This window comes from Pseudophryne corroboree, chromosome 3 (genome assembly GCF_028390025.1).
Source record: "Pseudophryne corroboree isolate aPseCor3 chromosome 3, aPseCor3.hap2, whole genome shotgun sequence".
Taxonomy (NCBI): Eukaryota; Metazoa; Chordata; class Amphibia; order Anura; family Myobatrachidae; genus Pseudophryne; species Pseudophryne corroboree.
This window is the reverse complement of record NC_086446.1, coordinates 204865310-204892786: the sequence shown is the minus strand read 5'-3', so window position 1 is coordinate 204892786 and position 27477 is coordinate 204865310. Positions and strand designations below refer to the sequence as shown.

At 47.3% G+C, this 27477-nt stretch overlaps 1 protein-coding gene across 3 annotated transcripts in view; it reads right to left on the bottom strand.

Moving 5' to 3' along the window:
* The window catches only part of GHITM (growth hormone inducible transmembrane protein), a 149278-nt gene that overhangs the window by 888 nt on the left and 120913 nt on the right, over window positions 1-27477 (bottom strand). The gene's annotated exons all lie outside the window — the stretch shown is intronic.

The following is a 27477-nucleotide window of genomic DNA, read 5'->3' as shown; positions in this document are numbered from 1 at the left end:
ATGTTTATTTACCCTGTACTTGTCCTATACTGTCATCAACTGTAAGTTGCTGTTTTCCTGTTTGATTATTTATGTACTCTGTAATTGGGCGCTGCGGAACCCTTGTGGCGCCATATAAATAAAGGATAATAATAATAATAATAATAATAATAATAATATCCCTTATGGACTACGGGAAAAGTATTTAACTGTAGATATTAAAATCCTATTTTCTCTAGCATCCATAAGGGATATTGGGGAAAACTAGTACGATGGGGACGTGCCAAAGCTTCCAGAAAGGGCGGGAACGTGCGGGGACTGCTGCAGCACCGCCTGCCCAAACTGGGTATCCTCTTTGGCCAGGGTATCAAATTTGAAGAATTTCACAAACGTGTTCTTCCCCGACCAGGTAGCAGCTTGGCATAGTTGTAAGGCCGAGACTCCACGGGCAACCGACCAGGAAGACCCCACTGATCTTGTAGCGTGGGCCTTTAGAGACTTAGGAACAGGTAAGGCTGCTGACACACAGGCCTGTTGGATAGTAAGCCGAATCCAATGAGCAATGGCCTGCTTTGAAGCAGGGCAACCCTTTTTCTGCGCATCATAAAAAACGTACAAGGAATCCATTTTTCTGATCCGAGCCGTGCGCTTGACACAAATCTTCAAGGCATGCACAGCATCCAATGCCTCCGGAAGAGCAGAAGCGTCAGAACTGGACGGAACCACAATAGGTTGATTCAGATGAAATGCGGAGACAGCCTTCAGTAGGAACTGCTGTCTAGTCCGGAGCTCCGCTCTGTCCTCTTAAAAGACCAAGTATGGACTTTTACACAATAAAGCCCCCAATTCTGAAACACGTCGAGCAGAAGCCAGGGCCAGTAACATCACCGTCTTCCACGTGAGGTACTTGTCTTCTACCGTCATCAGAGGTTCAAACCAGGAGGACTGAAGAAATGCCAGCACTACATCCAAACCCCAGGGTGCCGTAGGTGGCACAAAAGGTGGTTGTATGTGGAGTACCCCTTGCAAGAAGGTCTGAACTTCAGTTAACACTGCCAATTTCTTCTGGAAAAAAATGGAGAGGGCTGAAATCTGGACCTTAATGGAACCCATATGCAAGCCCTTATCCACACCAGCCTGCAGGAATCATCCCAAGTGAAATACTGCAGGCGGATACGTGCATTCCTCGCACCAAGAGACATATCTTCTCCAGATAGGAGGCTAGTGTTTTGACGTCACAGGTTTTCTGCCCCGAACCATGGTAGCAGTAACCTTTTTTGGAAAGGCCCTTGTGAGTTAGGATGTTTCGCTCAACATCCATGCCGTCAAACGAAGTTGCCGTAAGTCCGATTAGATGAACGGTCCTTGTTGAAGAAGATCTCTTCTTAGTGGTAAAGGCCAAGGGTTGTCGACGGACATGTCCAGGAGATCCGTGAACCACGCCCAATCTGGGGCAGTCAGAATTGCCTGGACACCCTGATGCCTGAGTTGCTTTAGCACCCTCGGGAGCAATGGAATCGGAGGAAACATGTAGACCAGCCGGTACGGCCAAGGCAACGCCAGTGCGTCCACTGCCCTCGCCTGAGGGTCCCTGGTCTGTGAGCAGTACCAGGGAAGTTTCTTGTTGAGCCGAAAAGCCATCATGTCTATTTGTGGGCAACCCCACCGGTCGATGATCTGTTGGAACACCGGATGTTAGAGCCCCCACTCCCCCGGGTGGAGACCGTGACGATTCAGGAAGTCCGCACCCACTTGTCCTCACCCGGAATGAAGATTGCGGACACTGCTCACATTTCTTTCCGCCCAGAGGAGTATTTTTGACACCTCTCACATGCAGGCTCTGCTTTTTGTCCCTCCTTGACGATTGCTATACACCACTGCCGTGGCGTTGTCCGACTGTACCTGCCTGTATCCCTGAGAAATGAGATCTCTGACACAGGCATACTGGCAGGTGGTCTCCCAGACGCGGCTAAAGTACTGCAGTCGAGCTCCCACCTCAAGATCCCCTCGGGGTGGGTGTGCACAGAGTGGACTGTTCCTGAGAACTGGTGCTTGCAGGTTTTCTGGACTTATCTCTTGCCTCTATCGGCATTGGAGGCACCTCTGGCCTTAGATCGAAAGCTGTATGACCGAAAGGACTGGACAGACGGTCCCGAATAGGAGCGTCTTGCAGGCGGTGTCCCAGAGGGTAGAAACGTGGATTTCCCAGCCGTAACTTTGGAAATCCAGGTATCCAAATTCGACCCCAAAAAGCCATTCCCCAGAAAATGGGAGGGATTGCACACTACGTTTGGATTCTGCGTCCGCAATCCACTGACGCAACCACAAGGCCCTGCGCGTTGACACTGACATGGCAAAAGTCCGAGCATTAATGTTCCCATCACCTTGAGCGAATCGCAGAGGACCCAGGTAGTGTCCTCAATGAGCTTCAGGAGGGTTACCATAGTAACTAAGGGCATATCCCCCGAGAGGCCCCCCTGAATTTGAATGGCCCAAGAATGAATAGCATGGGTCATCGAGCAACCTGCAATGGCAGGTCTTTGTGATATACTGGCTGCTGTGTATATAGATTGTAGTGTAGTCTCAATCTTGCTATCCCCTGGATCCTTCTTGGTAAAGGAGCCAGGGCGGGCAACATTGCCTTTTTAGACAGGCGAGATATTGAGACATCCACCCCAGGGGGTTCCTCACAAAATTTTCAACCTTCAGGAGCAAATGCGAAAGTGCGCACAACTTTTTGGACACTAAGAAATTTTGTCTGGATTTTTCCAGGCCTGTTTGATAAGTCATCAAGATCTGTAGAATCAGGGAAAAATAAGATTTTACTCACCGGTAAATCTATTTCTCGTAGTCCGTAGTGGATGCTGGGACTCCGTAAGGACCATGGGGAATAGCGGCTCCGCAGGAGACTGGGCACAACTAAGAAAGCTTTAGGACTAACTGGTGTGCACTGGCTCCTCCCACTATGACCCTCCTCCAGACCTCAGTTAGGATACTGTGCCCGGAAGAGCTGACACAATAAGGAAGGATTTTGAATCCCGGGTAAGACTCATACCAGCCACACCAATCACACCGTATAACTCGTGATAGTATACCCAGTTAACAGTATGAACATAACAGAGCCTCTCAACAGATGGCTCAACAATAACCCTTTAGTTAACAATAACTATATACAAGTATTGCAGACAGTCCGCACTTGGGACGGGCGCCCAGCATCCACTACGGACTACGAGAAATAGATTTACCGGTGAGTAAAATCTTATTTTCTCTGACGTCCTAAGTGGATGCTGGGACTCCGTAAGGACCATGGGGATTATACCAAAGCTCCCAAACGGGCGAGAGAGTGCGGATGACTCTGCAGCACCGAATGAGAGAACTCAAGGTCCTCCTCAGCCAGGGTATCAAATTTGTAGAATTTTGCAAACGTGTTTGCCCCTGACCAAGTAGCAGCTCGGCAAAGTTGTAAAGCCGAGACCCCTCGGGCAGCCGCCCAAGAAGAGCCCACTTTCCTCGTGGAATGGGCTTTTACAGATTTAGGCTGCGGCAGGCCAGCCGCAGAATGCGCAAGCTGAATTGTGCTACAAATCCAGCAAGCAATAGTCTGCTTCGAAGCAGGAGCACCCAGTTGGTTGGGTGCATACAGGATAAATAGCGAGTCAGTCTTCCTGACTCCAGCCGTCCTGGAAACATAAATTTTCAAGGCCCTGACTACGTCCAGTAACTTGGAGTCCTCCAAGTCCCTAGTAGCCGCAGGCACAACAATAGGTTGGTTCAAGTGAAAAGCTGATACCACCTTAGGGAGGAACTGGGGACGAGTCCTCAATTCTGCCCTATCCATATGGAAAATCAAATAGGGGCTTTTACACGACAAAGCCGCCAATTCTGACACTCGCCTAGCCGAAGCCAAGGCCAAAAGCATGACCACTTTCCACGTGAGATATTTTAAATCCACGGTTTTAAGTGGCTCAAACCAATGTGACTTCAGGAAACCCAACACCACGTTGAGGTCCCACGGTGCCACTGGAGGCACAAAAGGAGGCTGAATATGCAGCACTACCTTAACAAATGTCTGAACTTCAGGCAGTGAAGCCAGTTCTTTTTGGAAGAAAATCGACAGAGCCGAAATCTGGACCTTAATGGAACCCAGTTTTAGGCCCATAGTCACCCCTGACTGTAGGAAGTGCAGAAATCGACCCAGCTGAAATTCCTCCGTTGGGGCCTTCCTGGCCTCACACCACGCAACATATTTTCGCCATATGCGGTGATAATGTTGTACGGTTACATCTTTTCTAGCTTTAATGAGCGTAGGAATGACTTCCTCCGGAATACCTTTTTCTTTTAGGATCCGGTGTTCAACCGCCATGCCGTCAAACGCAGCCGCGTTAAGTCTTGGAGCAGACAGGGCCCCTGCAGCAGCAGGTCCTGTCTGAGCGGCAGAGGCCATGGGTCCTCTGAGATCAATTCTTGAAGTTCCGGGTACCAAGCTCTTCTTGGCCAATCCGGAACAATGAGTATAGTTCTTACTCCTCTTTTCCTTATTATCCTCAGTACCTTGGGTATGAGAGGAAGAGGGGGGAACACATAAACCGACCGGCACACCCACGGTGTCACTAGAGCGTCTACAGCTATCGCCCGAGGGTCCCTTGACCTGGCGCAATATTTTTCTAGCTTTTTGTTTAGGCGGGACGCCATCATGTCCACCTGTGGCCTTTCCCAACGGTTTACAATCAGTTGGAAGACTTCTGGATGAAGTCCCCACTCTCCCGGGTGGAGGTCGTGCCTGCTGAGGAAGTCTGCTTCCCAGTTGTCCACTCCCGGAATGAACACTGCTGACAGTGCTAACACGTGACTTTCCGCCCATCGGAGAATCCTTGTGGCTTCTGCCATCGCCGTCCTGCTTCTTGTGCCGCCCTGTCGGTTTACATGGGCGACTGCCGTGATGTTGTCTGACTGGATCAGAACCGGCTGGTTTTGAAGCAGGGGTTTTGCCTGACTTAGGGCATTGTAAATGGCCCTCAGTTCCAGAACATTTATGTGTAGGGAAGTCTCCTGACTTGACCAAATTCCTTGGAAGTTTCTTCCCTGTGTGACTGCCCCCCAACCTCGAAGGCTGGCGTCCGTGGTCACCAGGACCCAGTCCTGTATGCCGAATCTGCGGCCCTCTTGAAGATGAGCACTTTGCAGCCACCACAGCAGAGATACCCTGGTCCTTGGAGACAGGGTTATCAACCGATGCATCTGAAGATGCGATCCGGACCACTTGTCCAACAGGTCCCACTGAAAAGTTCTGGCATGGAACCTGCCGAATGGAATTGCTTCGTAGGAAGCTACCATCTTTCCCAGGACTCGCGTGCAGTGATGCACCGACACCTGTTTTGGTTTCAGGAGGCCTCTGACTAGAGATGACAGGTCCTTGGCTTTCTCCTCCGGGAGAAACACTTTTTTCTGGACTGTGTCCAGAATCATCCCCAGGAACAGTAGACGTGTCGCGGGAACCAGCTGTGACTTTGGAATATTTAGAATCCAACCGTGCTGGTGTAGCACCTCCTGAGATAGTGCTACGCCGACCAACAACTGCTCCCTGGACCTCGCCTTTATCAGGAGATCGTCCAAGTATGGGATAATTAAAACTCCCTTTTTTCGAAGGAGTATCATCATTTCGGCCATTACCTTGGTAAATACCCTCGGTGCCGTGGACAGGCCGAACGGCAACGTTTGGAATTGGTAATGACAATCCTGTACCACAAATCTGAGGTACTCCTGGTGAGGATGGTAAATGGGGACATGCAGGTAAGCATCCTTGATGTCCAGTGATACCATGTAATCCCCCTCGTCCAGGCTTGCAATAACCGCCCTGAGCGATTCCATCTTGAACTTGAATTTTTTTATATATGTGTTCAAGGATTTCAAATTTAAAATGGGTCTCACCGAACCATACGGTTTCAGTACCACAAACATTGTGGAATAGTAACCCCGTCCTTGTTGAAGTAGGGGCACCTTGACTATCACCTGCTGGGAAAACAGCTTGTGAATTGCCTCTATCACAGCCTCCCTGCCTGAGGGAGTTGTTGGCAAGGCAGATTTGAGGAAACGGCGGGGGGGAAATGTCTCGAATTCCAGCCTGTACCCCTGAGATACCACTTGAAGGATCCAGGTATCTACTTGTGAGCGAGCCCACTGATTGCTGAAGTTTTTGAGACGGGCCCCCACCGTACCTGGCTCCGCCTGTTGAGCCCCAGCGTCATGCGGCGGACTTAGACGAAGAAGCGGGGGAGGACTTTTGTTCCTGGGAACTGGCTGTATGCTGCAGCTTTTTGCCCCTACCTCTGCCTCTGGGCAGAAAGGACGCGCCTCTACCCCGCCTGCTCTTTTGGGGATGAAAGGACTGTACCTGATAATACGGTGCTTTCGTTGGTTGTGAGGGGACATGTGGTAAAAATGCTGACTTCCCAGCCGTTGCTGTGGACACTAGGTCTGAAAGACCATCCCCGAACAACTCCTCACCCTTATAAGGCAAAACTTCCATGTGCCTTTTAGAATCTGCATCCCCTGTCCACTGCCGAGTCCATAACCCTCTCCTGGCAGAAATGGACAGTGCACTTATTTTAGATGCCAGCCGGCAAATATCCCTCTGTGCATCTCTTATGTATAAGACAGCGTCTTTAATATGCTCTATGTTTAGCAATATAGTGTCCCTGACTAGGGTGTCAATGTTTTCTGACAGGGAATCTGACCACGCAGCTGCAGCACTGCACATCCATGCTGAAGCAATAGCTGGTCTCAGTATAATACCAGTGTGTGTATATATAGCCTTCAGGAGAGCCTCCTGCTTTCTATCAGCAGGTTCCTTTAGGGCGGCCGTATCCGGAGACGGTAGTGCCACCTTTTTTGATAAGCGTGTAAGCGCTTTATCCACCCTAAGGGGTGTTTCCCTACGTGACCTATCCTCTGGCGGGAAAGGGTACGCCATTAGTAACTTTTTAGAAATTACCAATTTTTAATCTGGGCAAGCCCACGCTACTTCACACACTTCATTTAATTCTTCAGAAGGGGGAAAAAATAAGAATTTACTTACCGATAATTCTATTTCTCGTAGTCCGTAGTGGATGCTGGGGACTCCGTAAGGACCATGGGGAATAGCGGCTCCGCAGGAGACAGGGCACAAAAGTAAAAGCTTTAGGATCAGGTGGTGTGCACTGGCTCCTCCCCCTATGACCCTCCTCCAAGCCTCAGTTAGGATACTGTGCCCGGACGAGCGTACACAATAAGGAAGGATCTTGAATCCCGGGTAAGACTCATACCAGCCACACCAATCACACTGTACAACCTGTGATCTGAACCCAGTTAACAGCATGATAACAGCGGAGCCTCTGAAAAGATGGCTCACAACAATAATAACCCGATTTTTGTAACAATAACTATGTACAAGTATTGCAGACAATCCGCACTTGGGATGGGCGCCCAGCATCCACTACGGACTACGAGAAATAGAATTATCGGTAAGTAAATTCTTATTTTCTCTGACGTCCTAAGTGGATGTTGGGGACTCCGTAAGGACCATGGGGATTATACCAAAGCTCCCAAACGGGCGGGAGAGTGCGGATGACTCTGCAACACCGAATGAGAGAACTCAAGGTCCTCCTCAGCCAGGGTATCAAATTTGTAGAATTTTGCAAACGTGTTTGCCCCTGACCAAGTAGCAGCTCGGCAAAGTTGTAAAGCCGAGACCCCTTGGGCAGTCGCCCAAGATGAGCCCACCTTCCTTGTGGAATGGGCATTTACAGATTTTGGCTGTGGCAGGCCTGCCACAGAATGTGCAAGCTAAATTGTACTACAAATCCAACGAGCAATCGTCTGCTTAGAAGCAGGAGCACCCAGTTTGTTGGGTGCATACAGGATAAACAGCGAGTCAGTTTTCCTGACTCCAGCCGTCCTGGAAACATATATTATCAGGGCCCTGACAACATCTAGCAACTTGGAGTCCTCCAAGTCCCTATTAGCCGCAGGTACCACAATAGGCTGGTTCAGGTAAAACGCTGACACCACCTTAAGGAAAAACTGGGGACGAGTCCGCAGTTCTGCCCTGTCCGAATGGAAAAAGAGATATGGGCTTTTGTGAGACAAAGCCGCCAATTCTGACACTCGCCTGGCCGAGGCCAGGGCCAACCGCATGGTCACTTTCCATGTGAGATATTTCAAATCCACAGATTTGAGCGGTTCAAACCAATGTAATTTGAGGAATCCCAGAACTACGTTGAGATCCCACGGTGCCACTGGAGGCACAAAAGGGGGTTATATATGCAGTACTCCCTTGACAAACGTCTGGACTTCAGGAACTGAAGCCAATTCTTCCTGGAAGAAAAACGACAGGGCCGAAATTTGAACCTTAATGGACCCCAATTTTAGGCCCATAGACACTCCTGTTTGCAGGAAATGCAGGAATCGACCGAGTTGAAATTTCTTCGTGGGGGCCTTCCTGGCCTCACACCACGCAACATATTTTCGCCACCTGTGGTGATAATGTTGTGCGGTCACCTCCTTCCTGGCTTTGACCCGGGTAGGGATGACCTCTTCCGGAATGCCTTTTTCCCTTAGGAACCGGCGTTCAACCGCCATGCCGTCAACGCAGCCGCGGTAAGTCTTGGAACAGACATGGTACTTGCTGAAGCAAGTCCCTTCTTAGCGGCAGAGGCCATGGGTCCTCTGTGAGCATCTCTTGAAGTTCCAGGTACCAAGTCCTTCTTGGCCAATCCGGAGCCACGAGTATAGTTCTTACTCCTCTACGTCTTATAATTCTCAGTACCTTGGGTATGAGAAGCAGAGGAGGGAACACATACACCGACTGGTACACCCACGGTGTTACCAGAACGTCCACAGCTATTGCCTGAGGGTCTCTTGACCTGGCGCAATACCTGTCCAGTTTTTTGTTCAGGCGGGACGCCATCATGTCCACCTTTGGTCTTTCCCAACGGTTCACAATCATGTGGAAGACTTCCAGATGAAGTCCCCACTCTCCCGGGTGGAGGTCGTGCCTGCTGAGGAAGTCTGATTCCCAGTTGTCCACTCCCGGAATGAACACTGCTATCACATGATTTTCCGCCCAGCGAAGAATCCTTGCAGTTTCTGCCATTGCCCTCCTGCTTCTTGTGCCGCCCTGTCTGTTTACGTGGGCGACTGCCGTGATGTTGTTTGACTGGATCAATACCGGCTGACCTTGAAGCAGAGGTCTTGCTAAGCTTAGAGCATTGTAAATTGCCCTTAGCTCCAGTATATTTATGTGGAGAGAAGTCTCCAGACTTGACCACACTCCCTGGAAATTTTTTCCCTGTGTGACTGCTCCCCAGCCTCTCAGGCTGGCATCCGTGGTCACCAGGACCCAGTCCTGAATGCCGAATCTGCGGCCCTCTAGTAGATGAGCACTCTGCAGCCACCACAGAAGAGACACCCTTGTCCTTGGAGACAGGGTTATCCGCTGATGCATCTGAAGATGCGATCCGGACCATTTTTCCAGCAGATCCCACTGAAAAGTTCTTGCGTGAAATCTGCCGAATGGAATCGCTTCGTAAGAAGCCACCATTTTCCCCAGGACCCTTGTGCAATGATGCACTGACACTTTTCCTGGTTTTAGGAGGTTCCTGACTAGCTCGGATAACTCCCTGGCTTTCTCCTCCGGGAGAAACACCTTTTTCTGGACTGTGTCCAGAATCATCCCTAGGAACAGCAGACGTGTCGTCGGGATCAGCTGCGATTTTGGAATATTTAGAATCCACCCGTGCTGTTGTAGCAGTACCCGAGATAGTGCTACTCCGACCTCCAACTGTTCCCTGGACTTTGCCCTTATCAGGAGATCGCCCAAGTAAGGGATAATTAAGACGTCTTTTCTTCGAAGAAGAATCATCATTTCGGCCCTTACCTTGGTAAAGACCCGGGGTGCCGTGGACAATCCAAACGGCAGCGTCTGAACTGATAGTGACAGTTCAGTACCACGAACCTGAGGTACCCTTGGTGAGAAGGGCAAATTGGGACATGGAGGTAAGCATCCTTGATGTCCAAGGACACCATATAGTCCCCTCTTCCAGGTTCGCTATCACTGCTCTGAGTGACTCCATCTTGATTTGAACCTTTGTATGTAAGTGTTCAAAGATTTCAGATTTAGAATAGGTCTCACCGAGCCGTCTGGCTTCGGTACCACAATATAGTGTGGAATAATACCCCTTTCCTTGTTGTAGGAGGGGTACTTTGATTATCACCTGCTGGTGAATTGCTTCCAATACTGCCTCCCTGTCGGAGGGAGACGTTGGTAAAGCAGACTTCAGGAACCTGCGAGGAGGCGACGTCTCGAATTCCAATCTGTACCCCTGAGATACTACCTGTAGGATCCAGGGGTCCACTTGCGAGTGAGCCCACTGCGCGCTGAAACTCTTGAGACGACCCCCCACCGCACCTGAGTCCGCTTGTAAGGCCCCAGCGTCATGCTGAGGACTTGGCAGAAGCGGTGGAGGGCTTCTGTTCCTGGGAAGGGGCTGCCTGCTGCAGTCTTTTTTCCTTTCCTCTACCCCTGGGCAGATATGACTGGCCTTTTGCCCGCTTGCCCTTATGGGGACGAAAGGACTGAAGCTGAAAAGACGGTGTCTTTTTCTGCTGAGAGGTGACTTGGGGTAAAAAAGTGGATTTTCCAGCTGTTGCCGTGGCCACCAGGTCCGATAGACCTACCCCAAATAACTCCTCCCCTTTATACGGCAATACTTCCATGTGCCGTTTGGAATCCGCATCACCTGACCACTGTCGTGTCCATAAACATCTTCTGGCAGAAATGGACATCGCACTTACTCTTGATGCCAGAGTGCAAATATCCCTCTGTGCATCTCGCATATATAGAAATGCATCCTTTAAATGCTCTATAGTCAATAAAATACTGTCCCTGTCAAGGGTATCAATATTTTCAGTCAGGGAAACCGACCAAGCCACCCCAGCACTGCACATTCAGGCTGAGGCGATCGCTGGTCTCAGTATAACACCAGTATGTGTGTATATACTTTTTAGGATATTTTCCAGCCTCCTATCAGCTGGTTCCTTGAGGGCGGCCGTATCTGGAGACGGTAACGCCACTTGTTTTGATAAGCGTGTGAATGCCTTATCCACCCTAGGGGGTGTTTCCCAACGCGCCCTAACTTCTGGCGGGAAAGGGTATAACGCCAATAATTTCTAAGATATTAGCAATTTTTAATTCATCTGATTCAGGAAAAACTACAGGTAGTTTTTTCACACCCCACATAATACCCTTTTTTGTGGTACTTGTAGTATCAGAAATATGTAACACCTCCTTCATTGCCCTTATCATGTAACGTGTGGCCCTACTGGAAAATACGTCTGTTTCTTCACCGTCGACACTGGAGTCAGTGTCCGTGTCTGTGTCGACCGACTGAGGTAATGGCCGTTTTAAAGCCCCTGACGGTGTTTGAGACGCCTGGACAGGTACTAATTGGTTTGCCGGCCGTCTCATGTCGTCAACAGACCTTGCAGCGTGTTGACATTATCACGTAATTCCATAAATAAGCCATCCATTCCGGTGTCGACTCCCTAGGGGGTGACATCACCATTACAGGCAATTTCTCCGCCTCCACACCAACATCGTCCTCATACATGTCGACACACACGTACCGACACACAGCACACACACAGGGAATGCTCTGATAGAGGACAGGACCCCACTAGCCCTTTGGGGAGACAGAGGGAGAGTTTGCCAGCACACACCAAAACGCTATAATTATACAGGGACAACCTTATAATAAGTGTTTTCCCTTATAGCATCTTAATATATTATAATATCGCCACACAAAATGCCCCCCCTCTCTGTTTTAACCCTGTTTCTGTAGTGCAGTGCAGGGGAGAGCCTGGGAGCCTTCCTAGCAGCGGAGCTGTGTAGGAAAATGGCGCTGTGTGCTGAGAATAGGCCCCGCCCACTTTCCGGCGGGCTCTTCTCCCGGTTTTTCTGACAACCTGGCAGGGGTTAAATACATCCATATAGCCTCAGGGGCTATATGTGATGTATTTTTACAACAAATACAATAATAAACACCCACTGACACACAGCAGAACCACAAGGGTCCTATCTCTGTCTGCGGGTGTGTACTATTTCAGGCGCTGATAATTCTATTGATTTATAACAATGGTCCACAAAAATTAACCACCTGTATGCAGCTCCCACTTGGCACCTGAACAAATACCAATAAATGAATTACAATAAATCTATAAAAAGAGAGCGCATGCAATTTAAATAGTTTAATTCTATATTTTCATAAAAGACAAAGACGTCTAATCAATATATACATAATAATACTTTTAAAATTACCAAGAGAACAATACCCTCAATTGCGATATAACAATATCCTTAATCTTTTGCACATAAAAAGTCCATTTTACTATATCAACTTGTAATTATCGTTTGGTGAAAATTTATCCCAAAGTCACTTTTTATGGAAACTTAAATACTGTAGCTATAATAGCTGTCTGTCCCGCATCATCCAGAACCACTCACTTGAATAGATGATTTTATTCAAAGAAATATAGTGAGTCCAGCAGCAGTGGAATTATTATTCACTTATGTAGACTGATAACATTGTGCTCAGGTTCTTGATTGTATATATTTGCATGAATGGATATGTAACTATCAAAAGTTCAAGAACCGTATCTCACCTCCTTATTTCCAGAAAACTTTTATAGATCACCATGCCAACCTCCTACTCGGAGTATTATATCCCTTTCCCGTGGTAATTGTGACACATACCAAAAAAGCCGGCTCCCAGCTACAGCGTCGTACAGCTGTATGTCTCCTCCTGGCCGTAGCACGGGCCGCGTGTGTAGAGGCTTTGAAGCGGAGCTCGGCTCCCGGCTGCGGCAACGTCGTACAGCTGTATATCTCCTCCTGGCCGTAGCACTGGCCGCTTGTGTAGAGGCTATGTAGCGGAGCTCGGCTCCCGGCTGCGGCAGCCTGCCGCTAGATGTAACTTTGCTGGGGCTTTTGGTCTTGTTTCCACGGGGGTTATTAAACAGACACGGTGATCAGAGGTCTCTCGGCTTGATGCGGTACACCTGCGGTACACACCCGCAGACAGAGATAGGACCCTTGTGGTTCTGCTGTGTGTCAGTGGGTGTTTATTATTGTATTTGTTGTGTAGTATCTGAAAAAGTTTTGGGCAGCGTTATAGGATGGCAGCACGCGAGACGGTAGATGAAAGGAATATAAGGAGAAATCTCCTGTTGAATAAAACTTCAAGTAGAGAGGACATGGTGGGAGAAGCTAATCCATTGGATATGCAGCATTTATTCTTTAGATTGGAGACTCTATTGATGACAGAGACACGCCATTGGTTAGATAAAATGCTTTTGTTAAAGTATAGAAAAGAGAAAATGATTCCAAGAGGTCTAAGAATCTTTAAAGCCTGTTCATTTAAAGATAATAATGTAGCTCTAACTGAAAAGTGGAATGAGACCTTGGAGGGGTGTTCTCTTTCCTTGATAGATTTGTTGATAGAATATCGAGATACTAAGGTAAAAGAAACAACGGAGGAGGTAAATAAAATACAGTGCCTTTTGAAACCCTTTAATGTAAGAGTAGATTTTAAGGATGCGGAGTATAAACTTAATCAAAAAATAGAAGCTTTTGAACAACAATTGATATCCACAAAAAATCAGAAACTTACTAGGGATAAAACAGATTATGAAAGAAACGAAGTAAGATCCTATAATAGAAGATTTAGAAACCATCCAGGACAAGAAATGTCCAATGTTTATCCAAGAGGGAATTATGGTTCTAGGAATAGGAACATGGGGAGGAATAGGAGTCTAGATACAGAGAGGGGGAGAGAGACCATAGATACAAGGAGAGAGGTAACTAAGTATCAGAATCCCAAAAATAACATGAGAGCTAGAGACCCCCAAATAGATTCAAATAGTATCCGCTCTAATGTGGACTATATGAAGAGAGGAGCTAGACCCAAAACTAAGGAACAGACCTTTACTATGGGCAAGGAGAAAATAAGTGCACCCTCTGGCTCTGGATCTTTTTTAGAGAAAGAATTGTATCCCATTTGGAAGGGGCGGAACCGATTTGCAGGGTTAAGCCAAGACTCACCCAAAAGAAAGGGTCTAGAAACAGAGGATGTAGAGGAGGAAGTAAAAAACACCGTCAAAAGTGCAAGAAAGGAATAAGAAATCGAGGTTTGTTCAATCTATCATCTAGGGTGTTAAGTGAAAGTGAGAAAGCAGTGATATCTAAGGGGCTTAAATTCGCACCAGCACAGAAGCCGGAACTTTTTGAGCTCTTTATTGAGCTTAACAGGTTCACCAGGGATCTGTGCAGGAAACGTTATTTTGCGAATAAAGTTCTGAAAGATAAGGAAGATGTACAGTTTCCCATTATTTTAGATAAAACTGACCAAATGGCTTTGAGTACACTTGTGGAATTACAGGGTGAGAGTAATGATACAATGAAACTGTTTGATATACAGCAAGGAACTAATAAGAGTAAGAAAAATGTCTTTAAGAAGAAGTCAGAGTTCTATCCGATGCAACATAAAAGTGGGATGATTGAGACATTTTATACGCTAACTTTAGATGGTCTAAGAGAAATATGTGATAGAAAAAGATCGGGTAGGGATAATTTGCATAGAGAGGAAAGAAAAGCCCTTGAAAAATTAAGGACAGATAAAACGATCATAATTAAGAATGCAGATAAAGGAGGAGGTACAGTGGTGCAGGATAGGAATACATATGAAGAGGAAGCATATAGACAATTAAATAATGAAAGATTCTATTCCAAATTAATTTATAATCCGACATCGGCTTTTGTATGTGAATTTAGGGTGCTCTTGGATAGGGCATATACGGAGGGTGCAATCTCCAAACAGGAATATAATTTTTTATTTAATCCCTATCCAGTTATACCCACATATTATCATTTACCAAAAATTCACAAATCCCTCACGGCACCACCCGGGCGTCCCATCATTTCTGGTATTGGGTCCCTCACCACTAATTTGTCTTCATTTATTGATTCTTTTTTGCAGCCACATGTGACCACACTTAGGTCATATATTAGAGACTCTATGCACTTTTTGAATCTAATATCTACCGTGAAATGGCAGAATAATTATATTTTCATCACTTGTGACATTGAGTCCCTTTATACAAACATTCCACACTCTGGAGGGGTAGAGGCAATTAGGAGCTTCCTCCTCCAAGAAGATGACCTAAGTGTGGTCAGATTACAGTTTATTTTAGATGCTATTTTTTTCACACTCACTCATAATTACTTCACATTTAATGCACAATTTTATTTACAGATATTTGGTACCGCCATGGGCACCAGGTTCGCCCCTAGTTTTGCCAACCTGTATATGGGTCGGTTTGAGGAGGACCTCATTTGGACTGGCGAACATGGGGCGAGCCTGGTGCTCTATGGTAGGTATATTGATGATATGTTTTTTATTTGGGAGGGAGATCATGACTCGGCCCAATCTTTTGTAGATTATTTAAACTTGAATCACTTTGGATTGAAACTCACGAGCACGATACATAATACTAAGATTTCCTTTTTGGACATTGCACTTGAAGTTAAGAATGGGAAAATCACCTCTTCAACTTTTAGGAAGGAGGTAGATTGCAATAAATTTCTTAATTATTCGAGCTGTCACTATCAACCATGTCTTAGGAATATACCAAAGAGTCAGTATATGAGGCATAGAAGAAACTGCTCGGATATTGAGGATTACGATCAGCAAGCGAGCATCCTCACTACTGCACTCCTTGAACAGGAATATCCCACTGAGATCCTAGAGGAAGCGAGAGAACAGGCAAGAATGGTTGATAGAGAATCCCTCCTAATACCTAACATAAATAAATATAATAGTAAAGAAGAAGATAACTCTAGATTGAGGTTCATTACAAAGTTTAATTCAAGCTCAGGGGAAATTAAACAATTATTGAGAAAAAATATGTCTATCTTAAAGGCGGATAGAATACTAGCACCATTGTTAGAAGAAGAACCACAGATAGTGTTTAAGAAAGCACAAAGTCTACAAAACTTCCTAACCCCTAGCCACTATGTGGGCTCGATGGAGACAGAGAGAAGTAGCGAAACCTGGCTCAATGCGATTCCGCAAAAAAGGGGCTGCTTTAGATGTGGACGGGTGGGCTGTATGACTTGTAAATTTATCAAACATAACAGCACTAGTTTCCATTCCACTGTACATGATTCCGAATTTGAGATTAAAAGTAGAATAGACTGTAATGCCACGTATGTAATTTATTTAATAACTTGCAAGTGTGGCATTCAGTATGTGGGTCGTACAACTCGTAAACTTAATACAAGATTCTTAGAGCACAAACGGAACATAGTGAAAGGAATAAAAACTCATAGTCTGTCTCTACACATTCAACGAAAACATCAGGGCAAAATAGAAGGCTTAGAAATACAGGGTATTGAGAAAATACCTGTCACTGCTAGAGGTGGAGATAGGTTTAACCGCCTCTGTAAAAGAGAGGCATTTTGGATATTTTCATTGGGCTCTCTATCCCCCCTGGGTTTGAATGACAATATTGAAATGAACAATATATGAGATAAGAATATTGGCATTTCCTTTCTCTGAGTTTTTAGATAGTTACCACTGCAATATCCCCTTTCCTCTTTTTTCTTCTTCTTCTTTTCTTTTATCCTTTTCCCATATTTATTCTTTTGTCCTTTCTTCCCTATCCCTCCCTCCTTTCCCTCTTTGGATATCCATATGGGTGCAAAACACTATTGGATAGAGAGTTATAAATATGGACAGACTATTCTAAATAACATATGGTTTTGAAATATTTAAGTATGTCTATTTCTATTTAGGGATAATGACGACATGAGAAGATATGTGGATACAGTACATGATAAAATTGAAATGTGGGAAAATATCTGAGGGTTCGGCTTATGGCTGAGCATTCATGGTTTGAACCCGGGTTGGTTGGTTGTGGGTCGGGAGCTCTTCATACTGAGCTAAATGGGCAGAGGTGGATTAGAAAGCAAGAATGGTCTGTATCCACCTGTCTTGGATGATAAAGATAAAAATAGATAGTGTGGTTTTTCACTACCTCTCGCGTGCTGCTTTGTATTAGCTGTACAGTTATATCAGGATAATGTTTATTATGCAACTTATTTGCGATTGCTGTATTTTATAAGATATAATCTGTATAGAAATTTAGTATTGTTTATATTTTGAATGGTTAAATAGAAATGGTCACAAGGAAAGAATTGGGTGTGTATACACCTAAAACACACCTGTTTCCGATAATTAAAAGGAGTTTTTGATTGGAGGATATTTAGTTTAAATAGAGGGGCTAAAGAAGGGTGATTATCTTCTGATGAAACCGTTAGATGTGTACAACGGAGAAACGCCTTAAGAGCACCCGGATCACAACACCTTGAGACAAACCCTCTGATTGTGGAACTATACACACCATTTCCAGGTGTACCGCATCAAGCCGAGAGACCTCTGATCACCGTGTCTGTTTAATAACCCCCGTGGAAACAAGACCAAAAGCCCCAGCAAAGTTACATCTAGCGGCAGGCTGCCGCAGCCGGGAGCCGAGCTCCGCTACATAGCCTCTACACAAGCGGCCAGTGCTACGGCCAGGAGGAGATATACAGCTGTACGACGTTGCCGCAGCCGGGAGCCGAGCTCCGCTTCAAAGCCTCTACACACGCGGCCCGTGCTACGGCCAGGGGGAGACATACAGCTGTACGACACTGTAGCTGGGAGCCGGCTTTTTTGGTATGTGTCACAATTACCACGGGAAAGGGATATAATACTCCGAGTAGGAGGTTGGCATGGTGATCTATAAAAGTTTTCTGGAAATAAGGAGGTGAGATACGGTTCTTGAACTTTTGATAGTTACATATCCATTCATGCAAATATATACAATCAAGAACCTGAGCACAATGTTATCAGTCTACATAAGTGAATAATAATTCCACTGCTGCTGGACTCACTATATTTCTTTGAATAAAATCATCTATTCAAGTGAGTGGTTCTGGATGATGCGGGACAGACAGCTATTATAGCTACAGTATTTAAGTTTCCATAAAAAGTGACTTTGGGATAAATTTTCACCAAACGATAATTACAAGTTGATATAGTAAAAATAAGATTTTACTTACCGATAAATCTATTTCTCATAGTCCGTAGTGGATGCTGGGGACTCCGTCAGGACCATGGGGAATAGCGGCTCCGCAGGAGACAGGGCACAAAAGCAAGCTTTTAGGATCACATGGTGTGTACTGGCTCCTCCCCCTATGACCCTCCTCCAAGCCTCAGTTAGGTACTGTGCCCGGACGAGCGTACACAATAAGGAAGGATCTTGAATCCCGGGTAAGACTCATACCAGCCACACCAATCACACCGTACAACTTGTGATTTGAACCCAGTTAACAGTATGATAACAATGAAGTAGCCTCTAAAAAAGATGGCTCACAACAATAATAACCCGATTTATTTTGTAACAATAACTATGTACAAGTAATGCAGACAATCCGCACTTGGGATGGGCGCCCAGCATCCACTACGGACTATGAGAAATAGATTTATCGGTAAGTAAAATCTTATTTTCTCTAACGTCCTAGTGGATGCTGGGGACTCCGTCAGGACCATGGGGATTATACCAAAGCTCCCAAACGGGCGGGAGAGTGCGGATGACTCTGCAGCACCGAATGAGAGAACTCCAGGTCCTCCTCAGCCAGGGTATCAAATTTGTAGAATTTAGCAAACGTGTTTGCCCCTGACCAAGTAGCTGCTCGGCAAAGTTGTAAAGCCGAGACCCCTCGGGCAGCCGCCCAAGATGAGCCCACCTTCCTTGTGGAATGGGCATTTACAGATTTTGGCTGTGGCAGGCCTGCCACAGAATGTGCAAGCTGAATTGTACTACAAATCCAACGAGCAATAGTCTGCTTAGAAGCAGGAGCACCCAGCTTTTTGGGTGCCTACAATATAAACAGCAAGTCAGACTTTCTGACTCCAGCCGTCCTGGAATTATATATATATATATATTTTCAGGGCCCTGACAACGTCTAGCAACTTGGAGTCCTCCAAGTCCCTAGTAGCCGCAGGCACCACAATAGGTTGTTTCAGGTGAAACGCTGACACCACCTTAGGAAGAAACTGGGGACGAGTCCGCAGTTCTGCCCTGTCCGAATGGAAAATCAAATATGGGCTTTTGTAAGACAAAGCCGCCAATTTTGACAATCGCCTGGCCGAGGCCAGGGCCAACAGCATGGTCACTTTCCATGTGAGATATTTCAAATCCACAGATTTGAGTGGTTCAAACCAATATGATTTGAGGAATCCCAACACTACGTTGAGATCCCACGGTGCCACTGGAGGCACACAAGGGCTGTATATGCAATACTCCCTTGACAAACGTCTGGACTTCAGGAACTGAAGCCAATTCTTTCTGGAAGAAAATCTATAGGGCCGAAACTTGAACCTTAATGGACCCCAATTTGAGGCTCATAGACACTCCTGTTTGCAGGAAGTGCAGAAATCGACCTAGTTGAAATTTTTACGTGGGGCCCTCCTGGCCTCACCCACGCAACATATTTTTACCACATGTGGTGATAACGTTGTGCGGTCACCTCCTTCCTGGCTTTGACCAGGGTAGGTATGACCTCTTCCGGAATGCCTTTTCCCTTAGGATCCGGCGTTCAAACCGCCATGCCGTCAAACGCAGTCGCGGTAAGTCTTGGAACAGACAAGGTCCCTGCTGGAGCAGGTCCTTTCTTAAAGGCCGATGCCACGGTTCCTCTTGGAACAGACATGGTACTTGCTGAAAGCAAATCCCTTCTTAGCTCCCGAGGCCATTAGTCCTCTGTGAGCATCTCTTGAAGTTCCGGTTACCAAGTCCCTCTTGGCCAATCCGGAGCCACGAGTATAGTTCTTACTCCTCTATGTCTTATAATTCTCAATACCTTGGTTATGAGAAGCAGAGAAGGGAACACATACACCGACTGTTACACCCACGGTGTTACCAGGACGTCCACAGCTATCGCCTGAAGGTCTCGTGACCTGGCGCAATACCTGTCCCATTTTTTTGTTCGGGCGGGACGCCATCATGTCCACCTTTGGTCTTTCCCAACGGTTCACAATCATGCGGAAAACTTCCCGATGAAGTTCCCACTCTCCCGGGTGGAGGTCGTGCCTGCTGAGGAAGTCTGCTTCCCAGTCGTCCACTCCCGGAATGAACACTGCTGACAGTGCTATCACATGATTTTCCGCCTAGCGAAAAATCCTTGCAGTTTTGCCACTGCCCTCCTGCTTCTTGTGCCGCCCTTTCTGTTTACGTGGGCGACTGCCGTGATGTTATCCCACTGGATCAATACCGGCTGACCTTGAAGCAGAGGTCTTGCTAAGCTTAGAGCATTATAAATTTGCGCTTAGCTCCAGTATATTTATGTGGAGAGAATTCTCCAGACTTGATCACACTCCTTGTGTGACTGCTCCCCAGCCTCTCAGGCTGGCCTCCGTGGTCACGAGCATCCAATCCTGAATGCCGAATCTGCGGCCCTCTAGAAGATGAGCACTCTGTAATCACCACAGGAGAGACACCCTTGTCCTTGGATATAGGGTTATCCGCTGATGCATCTGAAGATGCGATCCGGACCATTTGTCCAGCAGATCCCACTGAAGAGTTCTTGCGTGAAATCTGCCGAATGGAAGCGCTTCGTAATAAGCCACCATTTTTACCAGGACTCTTGTGCAATGATGCACTGACACTTTTCCTGGTTTTAGGAGGATCCCGATTAGCTCGGATAACTCCCTGGCTTTCTCCTCTGGGAGAAACACCTTTTCCTGGACTGTGTCCAGAATCCTCCCTAGGACCAGCAGACGTGTCGTCGGAACAACTGCGGTTTTGGAATATTTAGAATCCACCCGTGCTGTCGTAGAACTACTTGAGATAGTGCTACTCCGACCTCCAACTGTTCTCTGGACCTTGTTCTTATCAGGAGGTCGTCCATTTTCTTTGAAGACGAATCCTCCTTTCGGTCATTACCTTGGTAAGGACCCGGGGTGCCTTGGACAATCCAACGGCATCGTCTTGAAACGGATAGTGACAGTTCTGTACCACGAACCTGAGGTACCCTTGGTGAGAAAAGGCAAATTTTGGGACATGGAGGTAAGCATCCCTGATGTCCCGGGACACCATATAGTCCCCTTGTTCTTTGCTATCACTGCTCTGAGTGACTCCATCTGGATTTGAACCCTTGTAAGTGTTCAAATTTTTCAGATTTAGAATAGGTCTCACCTAGCCTTCAGTACCACCATATAGTGTGGAGTAATACCCCTTTCCTTGTTGTCGGAGGGGTAAATTTATTATCACCTGCTGGGAATACAGCTTGTGAATTGTTTTCAATACTGCCTCCCTGTCGGAGGGAGACATTGGTACAGCAGACTACAGGAACCTGCGAGGGGGGAAACCTCTCGACATTCCAATCTGTACCCCTTGGATACTACTTGTAGGATCCAGGGGTCCTGTACGGTCCCAGCGTCATGCTGAGAACTTGGTAGAAGCGGTGGAGGGCTTCTGTTCCTGGGAATGGGCTGCCTGCTGCAGTCTTCTTCCCTTTCCTCTATCCCTGGGCAGATATGACTCTTATAGGGACGAAAGGACTGAGGCTGAAAAGACAGTGTCTTTTTCTGCAGAGATGTGACTTAGGGTAAAAAACGGTGGATTTTCCAGCAGTTGCCCTGGCCACCAGGTCCCATGGACCGACCCCAAATAACTCCTCCCCTTTATACGGCAATACATCTTTGTGCCGTTTGGAATCTGCATCACCTGACCACTGTCGTGTCCATAAACATCTTCTTGCAGATATGGACATCGCATTTACTCTTGATGCCAGAGTGCAAATATCCCTCGGCGCATCTCGCATATATAGAAATGCATCCTTTAAATGCTCTATAGTCAATAAAATACTGTCCCTGTCAAAGGTATCAATATTTTTAGTCAGGGAATCCGACCAAGCCACCTCAGCTCTGCACATCCAGGCTGAGGCAATCGCTGGTCGCAGTATAACACCAGCATGTGTGTGTATACTTTTTAGGATATTTTTCAGCCTCCTATCAGCTGGCTCCTTAAGTACGGCCCTATCCGTAGATGGTACCGCCACTTGTTCTGATAAGCGTGTGAGCGCCTTATCCACCCTGAGGGGTGTTTCCCACCGCGCCTTAACTTCTGGCGGGAAAGGGTATACCGCCAATAATTTTCTATCGGGGGAAACCCACGCATCATCACACACTTCATTTAATTTATCTGATTCAGGAAAAACTACAGGTAGTTTTTTCACCTCACACATAATACCCTTTTTTGTGGTACTTGGAGTATCAGAAATATGTAACACCTCCTTCATTGCCCTTAACGTGTGGCCCTAAAAGAAAATACGTTTGTTTCTTCACCGTCGACACTGAAATCAGTGTCCGTGTCTGGGTCTGTGTCGACCGACTGAGGTAAATGGGCATTTTACAGCCCCTGACGGTGTTTGAGACGCCTGGACAGATACTAATTTGTTCGCCGGCCCTCTCATGTCGTCAACCGGCTTGCAGCGTGTTGACATTGTCACGTAATTTCCATAAATAAGCCATCCATTCCGGTGTCGACTCCCTAGAGAGTGACATCACCATTACAGGCAATTTGCTCCGCCTCCTCACCAATATTTTCCTCATACATGTCGACACACACGTACCGACATACAGCACACACATAGGGAATGCTCTGATAGAGGACAGGACCCACTAGCCCTTTGGGGAGACAGAGGGAGAGTTTGCCAGCACACACCAAAACGCTATAATTATCCAGGGACAACCTTTATATAAGTGTTCCTCCCTTATAGCATTTTAATATATATACATATCGCCAAATCAGTGCCCCCCCTCTCTGTTTTAACCCTGTTTCTGTAGTGCAGTGCAGGGGAGCATGGGAGCCTTCCCACCAGCCTTTCTGTGAGGGAAAATGGCGCTGTGTGCTGAGGAGAATAGGCCCCGCCCCCTTTTCGGCGGGCTTCTTCTCCGGAGTTTTAGATATCTGGCAGGGGTTAAATACACCCATATAGCCTCAAGGGCTATATGTGATGTATTTTTCGCCATACAGGTATTATACATTGCTGCCCATGGCGCCCCCCCCCCAGCGCCCTGCACCCTCCGTGACCGCTGTGTGAAGTGTGCTGACAACAATGGCGCACAGCTGCAGTGCTGTGCGCTACCTGATGAAGACTGAGAGTCTTCTGCCGCCTGGTTCCGGACCTCTTCATCTTCAGCGTCTGCAAGGGGGGTCGGCGGCGCGGCTCCGGGACGAACCCCAGGGCGAGCCCTGTGTTCCGACTCCCTCTGGAGCTATGTCCAGTAGCCTAAGAATCCAATCCATCCTGCACGCAGGTGAGTTGAAAATTTCTCCCCTAAGTCCCTCGATGCAGTGAGCCTGTTGCCAGCAGGACTCACTGAAAATAAAGAACCTAAAAACTTTTTCTAAGTAACTCTTTAAGAGAGCCACCTAGATTGCACCCTTCTCGGCCGGGCACAAAAACCTAACTGAGGCTTGGAGGAGGGTCATAGGGGGAGGAGCCAGTACACACCATGTGATCCTAAAAGCTTGCTTTTGTGCCCTGTCTCCTGCGGAGCCGCTATTCCCCATGGTCCTGACGGAGTCCCCAGCATCCACTAGGACGTTAGAGAAATGGACTTTTTATGTGCAAAAGATTAAGGATATTGTTATATCGCAATTGAGGGTATTGTTCTCTTGGTAATTTTAAAAGTATTATTATGTATATATTGATTAGACGTCTTTGTCTTTTATGAAAATATAGAATTAAACTATTTAAATTGCATGCGCTCTCTTTTTATAGATTTATTGTGATGTATTTTTAGCCAGCATAGGTACTTTCATTGCTGCCCAGGGCGCCCACCCCAGCGCCCTGCACCCTCAGTGACCGTTGGTGTGAAGTGTGCTGAGAGCAATGGCGCACAGCTGCCGTGCTGTGCGCTACCTTAAGAAGACTGGGAAGTCTTCAGCCGCCGATTTCTGGACCTCTTCTCTCTTCAGCATCTGCAAGGGGGTCGGCGGCGCGGCTCCGGTGACCCATCCAGGCTGTACCTGTGATCGTCCCTCTGGAGCTAGTGTCCAGTAGCCTAAGAAGCCAATCCATCCTGCACGCAGGTGAGTTCACTTCTTCTCCCCTAAGTCCCGCGTTGCAGTGAGCCTGTTGCCAGCAGGACTCACTGAAAATAAAAAACCTAACAAAACTTTTACTCTAAGCAGCTCTTTAGGAGAGCCACCTAGATTGCACCCTTCTCGGCCGGGCACAAAAACCTAACTGAGGCTTGGAGGAGGGTCATAGGGGGAGGAGCCAGTGCACACCACCTGATCCTAAAGCTTTTACTTTTGTGCCCTGTCTCCTGCGGAGCCGCTATTCCCCATGGTCCTTACGGAGTCCCCAGCATCCACTTAGGACGTCAGAGAAACTACTGGTAGTTTTTTCTCTCCAAACATAATACCCTTTTTTGCGGTACCTGGGGTCACATCAGAAATGTGTAAAACATTTTTCATTGCCTCAATCATGTAAAGAGTGGCCCTATTGGACATTACATTAGTCTCTTCGTCGTCGACACTGGTATCAGTATCCGTGTCGACATCTGTGTCTGCCATCTGAGGTAGCGGGCGTTTTAGAGCCCCTGATGGCCTTTGAGACGTCTGGGCAGGCACGAGCTGAGAAGCCGGCTGTCCCGCATTTGGCATGTCATCAAATTTTTTATGTAAGGAGTCGACACTTTCACGTAATTCCTTCCACAAGTCCATCCACTCAGGTGTCTGCCCCGCAGGGGGTGACAACACATTTATAGGCATCTGCTCCCCCTCCACATAAGCCTCCTCATCAAACATGTCGACACAGCCGTACCGACACACCGCACACACACAGGGAATGCTCTGACAGGAGACCGGACCCCACAAAGCCCTTTGGGGAGACAGAGAGAGAGTATGCCAGCACACACCAGAGCGCTATATAATACAGGGATTAACTAAATTATATCCCCTTATAGCTGTTATATATGTATATTGCGCCTAAATTTAGTGCCCCCCCTCTCTTTTTTACCCTTCTGTAGTGTAGACTGCAGGGGAGAGCCAGGGAGCTTCCTTCCAGCGGAGCTGTGAGGGAGAAATGGCGCCAGTGTGCTGAGGGAGATAGCTCCGCCCACTTTTTCGCTGACTTCTCCCGCTTTTTTCAGGAATTCTGGCAGGGGTACTTTATCACATATATAGCCTCTGGGGCTATATATTGTGATGATTTTGCCATGCAAGGTGTTTATATTGCTGCTCAGGGCGCCCCCCCCCAGCGCCCTGCACCCATCAGTGACCGCAGTGTGAGGTGTGCATGAGGAGCAATGGCGCACAGCTGCAGTGCTGTGCGCTACCTTGTTGAAGACAGGAGTCTTCTGCCGCCAATTTTCCGGATCACTTCTTGCTTCTGGCTCTGTAAGGGGGCTGGCGGCGCGGCTCCGGGACCGAACATCAAGGCCGGTTCCATGCGGTCGATCCCTCTGGAGCTAATGGTGTCCAGTAGCCTAAGAAGCCCAAGCTACCACCAGTTAGGTAGGTTCGCTTCTTCTCCCCTTAGTCCCTCGCTGCAGTGAGTCTGTTGCCAGCAGATCTCACTGTAAAAAAAAAAACCTAAAATATACTTTCTCTCTAGGAGCTCAGGAGAGCCCCTAGTGTGCATCCAGCTCAGCCGGGCACAAGATTCTAACTGAGGTCTGGAGGAGGGTCATAGTGGGAGGAGCCAGTGCACACCAGTTAGTCCTAAAGCTTTCTTAGTTGTGCCCAGTCTCCTGCGGAGCCGCTATTCCCCATGGTCCTTACGGAGTCCCAGCATCCACTTAGGACGTCAGAGAAATAAGATTTTAAACCTACCGGTAAATCTTTTTCTCCTAGTCCGTAGAGGATGCTGGGGACTCCGTAAGGACCATGGGGGTATAGACGGGCTACGCAGGAGATATGGGCACCTAAAAGAACTTTCTAGTATGGTGTGCACTGGCTCCTCCCTCTATGCCCCTCCTCCAGACCTCAGTTAGAGAACTGTGCCCAGAGGAGATGGACAACACGAGGAAAGGATTTTGTTAATCTAAGGGCAAGATTCATACCAGCCCACACCAATCATACCATATAACCCGGAATACACATAACCAGTTAACAGTATGAACAAACAACAGTACCGGTCCAAGACCGAGTCTAACTGTAACATAACCCTTATGTAAGCAATAACTATATACAAGTCTTACAGATTTTCCGCACTGGGACGGGCGCCCAGCATCCTCTACGGACTAGGAGAAAAAGATTTACCGGTAGGTTTAAAATCTTATTTTCTCTTACGTCCTAGAGGATGCTGGGGACTCCGTAAGGACCATGGGGTTTATACCAAAGCTCCCAATCGGGCAGGAGAGTGCGGATGACTCTGCAGCACCGACTGAGCAAATGCTAGGTCCTCATCAGCCAGGGTATCAAACTTGTAGAATTTAGCAAAAGTGTTTGACCCCGACCAAGTTGCTGCTCGGCAAAGCTGTAATGCCGAGACGCCCCGGGCAGCCGCCCAAGAAGAGCCCACCTTCCTAGTGGAATAGGCCTTTACTGAATGCGGTAACGGCAATCCAGCCGTAACATAAGCCTGCTGAATCGTGTTACAGATCCAGCGAGCAATAGTCTGCTTCGAAGCAGGCGCGCCAATCTTGTTGGCAGCATACAGGACAAACAATGCATCTGTTTTCCTAATTCTAGCCGTCCTGGCTACATAAATTTTTAAGGCCCTGACTACATCCAGGGACATGGAATCCTCCAAGTCACTCGTAGCCACAGGCACCACAATAGGTTGGTTCATATGAAATGAAGATACCACCTTGGGTAAAAATTGAGGACGAGTCCTCAATTCCGCTCTATCTACGTGAAAAATCAAGTAAGGGCTCATGTAAGACAAGGCCGCCAATTCTGACACACGCCTCGCAGATGTCAAGGCTAACAACATGACCACCTTCCAGGTGAGAAGATTCAACTCCACCGTTTTAAGGGGTTCAAACCAGTGTGATTTAAGGAACTGCAACACCACGTTCAGGTCCCATGGTGCCACCGGGGGCACAAAAGGAGGTTGGATGTGTAGTACTCCTTTTACAAACGTCTGGACTTCTGGGAGAGAAGCCAATTCCTTCTGAAAGAATATTGACAAGGCCGAAATCTGTACTTTAACAGAGCCTAACTTTAGGCCCATATCCACTCCTGTCTGTAGGAAGTGGAGAAAACGACCCAGAAGGAAATCTTCCGTAGGAGCATTCTTGGTTTCACTTATTTCCGGGAGATACGGTGATAATGTTTTACCGTCACCTCCTTCCTAGCCTTTATTAGAGTAGGTATGACCTCCTCCGGAATACCCTTCTCCGC